At 38.1% G+C, this 3,383-nt stretch overlaps 1 non-coding gene across 1 annotated transcript; it reads right to left on the bottom strand.

Moving 5' to 3' along the window:
• Positions 1-1,346: 1,346 nt before the first annotated feature.
• On the bottom strand, positions 1,347-1,481 carry LOC128058351 (small nucleolar RNA SNORA70). Its single transcript, XR_008200452.1, has one exon. It is a non-coding gene; the product is annotated as a small nucleolar RNA SNORA70 (small nucleolar RNA).
• Positions 1,482-3,383: the final 1,902 nt, after the last annotated feature.

The raw sequence follows: 3,383 nt of genomic DNA, 5'->3' as shown, positions 1-3,383 counted from the left end.
ATGTAGAATTCATACTCAGAAATAATTTTTTCTCTAAATTTTTGAAGACATTGCTACGCTCTCTCTCAATGTTGGTTTTGATAATTCTGAAATTATCAAAGGGTAGGTTCCGATTCCTACCCTTTTGTATACAAGCTGTCTTTTTCCCTCTAGATTTCTATAGGATATTCCCTCTGTCCCCATATTTTTAATTTTTTAGATAATTGCCTTGCTGTGGATCTGTCTTCATCTATTTTCTTGCATATTCCTAGAAACTTTTAATCTTGAAACTTGAGTATTATAATTCTGAGAAATTGTCTTAATTCTTTTTTAATTAAAGACTTCATTCTTCTCTGCTTTTCCTCTGCTCCTTTATTCCAGAGTTCACATTTTTCAGGTGTTGGATTTTCTTGACCCATCCTCCACTGTTCTTTACTCTTCTTTCCAGTTTTCCGTTTCTGAGTCTTTTTGGTCTATGTAACGGGCTGAATTGTGTTCCCCCACATTCGTAAGTTAAAGTCCTATCTGCCAGTACCTCAAAATGTGACTATATTTGAAGATAAGATCTTTACAGAAATAATCAATTTAAAATGAGGTCATTAGGGTGGGACCTAATCCAGTATGGCTGGTGCCCTTATAAAAAGAGGAAGATAGAATACACACACACACACAGAGGGAGGAGGCCATGTGAACATGAAGGTGGCCACTAACAAGTTGAAGAGAGAAGCCTTGGAAGAAACCAAATCTGCTTATACTTCAATCTTCAACTTCTAGCCTTTAGAACTAAGAAAATAAATTTCTGTTGTTTAAGACAGCCAGTCTGTGATACTTTGTTATGGCAGCCCTAACAAATTAATAGTCTGCCTTTCTCTACTTTATAACATTAATTTTATACTTTTCTTATATCTGTTATCACTATTTTTTGTTTCTGAGTTTTGTTTGTTTTTGACGGGAAAGTAGGATTTACTGGTGGACGTGAGTAAGGAGGGGACAGAGCCAAGGCTCTCATGAGCGCAGGGCCCACCATTTGTGCAGGGGCCACAATTAAGGATTTATTTGGCACCAGAGCCATCTGAGATGAACTGCTTTTCTGCCATCATATTTTCAAATTCATTCACATTGAACTTAGTAAATCCCCGCTTCTTGGAGCTGTGGATCTTCTGGTGGCCAGGAAACTTGAACTTGGCCTTGCAGAGGTCCTCGATCACATGCTCCTTGTTCTGCAGCTTGGTACAGATGGACATGATGACTTGGCCAATATGGACCCTGGCCACTGTACCCTAGGGCTTTCCAAAGACACCACACAAACTTGTCTGGAGCCTAGATTTGGGACAGCATGCAATCAGACATGAATGTCCACTGGAAAGGCTTGTTGCCAAGGTCCCATAAGGAAACCGATACAGGCAATAGGCTGCATACACCACTGAGGAGGCTGCTGTTTGAGGCCATTGTGTACTGGGCCCCCAAAAGGAAAAGAGCACAGTTGGCTTAGCTGGCTGCAAATATTTCTGAGATTTTGTTTTTTTTCAATGTTCCTTTAATAATAGCATCTTACTCACATTTCAAGGACATAATATCCTCTCTTATCTCTAAGGATATTAATAGTAATTTTCCTTTCTATGTTCTCACATTTATGCATAGTTTTGGCTTCCTCGATTTGTCTATTTGTGTGTGTGTGTGTTTTAGCCTTTATCTTCTTTTGTTAAGATTCATCAGGTATCTAATTATCTGCTCATCTTTTAAGAAAAAGGTAAAAAAAAAAAAAAAAAAAGCAGTGAGTGATAGAAAGGTTTGTTGACTGTGGGCTTATACCTTTTGATCTTTAACCCAAGGGTTGAAAACTAGTCGACTGCAGACTGTCTGAAACAAATGCATCTGCATCTTTTTTCTTCAATTAGAATTGTGTGCCTTTAGCTGGGAATAAAACCTTTACATGCAAATCCCATCACTCCTTTTTGATTTAAGCTACTTGGAAGCTTGAAATTCTTACCTAATATTTTTTCTACTAGTCACATTCTTGCTTACTGTTTAACCCAAGCTCAGATGTCTCTTTCTCTGTGATATCTTCTCTGATACCCTCAGGCTGATGTAAACTTTACCTACTCGATTTCATCACATTTCATTTCTCCATTAAAGCCCTTGCTATGGCCCTCCTTCATGTGATAGATACTTGATGTGTAGTTAGATACTCCATGTGACTGTCCTGTGGAGTGAAGGACTCTCTTTCAGGTGTGTTAGCATTTTATATTGAAACTTTGGTAAAAACTCAGGAAAAAGTTACTTGAAAATCTTTAAGCTCAATGGAAAGGGATGGAAAGGGGGAAAGGAGAATAGGAGAGCATAATTTGATGTTCTTTCTAGATCAGATTTGATATTCATATCTGAGTATTTGATTATTAAAACCATGAACTACAATTCCCCTCACCCCCACCCTCAAAGTAAGCAACATGCCATACCAGGCTGAAATGTGGCTTTAATATTCTTCCAGATGATTGCACAGAGCCAATTCTGTTTCACATGATAGAACTCAAGCTGTAACAACAGAAAGAAGGAAAAAACAAACTCCAACATATCTAAATGAAAATGAGAATATTTCTGCCTGTGGAGAGGTAATTTATCCTCATTTGTGATCATGTGCCCTTTCAGAATTCAAATCAGATAAAGCATAAATTTTGTCGTATCTTCAAAAATGCCCATGTACAATAAATCATAGTTTGTGGCAATATTTTGAAAGCAGTGTTCAGGTATCTGAGGCCTTAGCATTTTGACTGCTATTATTTCACAATGGCCTCATGTAAAGTGTCAGAGTAAAGTGTCCTCAGAGTTCCTAAGGGGCATGAATTTTTGCTGTGCTTTCCATCCATTTCTACTTCAGCTTTGGGAACACAATCTGCCCTTTCATCCTGGTCGCATCCCATCTGTAACTTAAATTGTCTTTTTCATTTCTTACTCAGCTCCTCATGCTGGCCTAATTAGGCATCATTGGCTAACTCTTTGTTCCTATTAATCTTTCCCTCCCAGGACAGTTTGAACATTGTGGCTTTTAAATTATTGAGAGAGCCCTGCGAATTACCAAATACAGACTCATTCGTGTGAACAGTAAACAAAGTAAGTTTGGATTCACATAAATTTATAACTCTGCAAAGACCTTGAAGCCCCGATGGGCTTTAAGAAGTGTATCTCCAAGTACTCTTAAACGGGACATGGTGGTTAAGGGTAGAGTATGGTCCAGACAACCTGAGTTCCCATCAAGCCATCACTCATCTTATAAAGACTGTGTGACCTCAGGAACTATTCAGCTCTCTATAAGCCCCAGTCCCCATCTTTGAAATGGGCAAAATAATTTTTGTACCTATTTCAGAAGATATTTGTTGAGATAAAATGAAATAATGTGTTTGGCACAC

The sequence above is a fragment of the Budorcas taxicolor genome, chromosome 1 (genome assembly GCF_023091745.1).
Source record: "Budorcas taxicolor isolate Tak-1 chromosome 1, Takin1.1, whole genome shotgun sequence".
Taxonomy (NCBI): Eukaryota; Metazoa; Chordata; class Mammalia; order Artiodactyla; family Bovidae; genus Budorcas; species Budorcas taxicolor.
The sequence above is the reverse complement of the archived record's forward strand: the minus strand, read 5'-3'. Positions and strand labels throughout refer to the sequence as shown.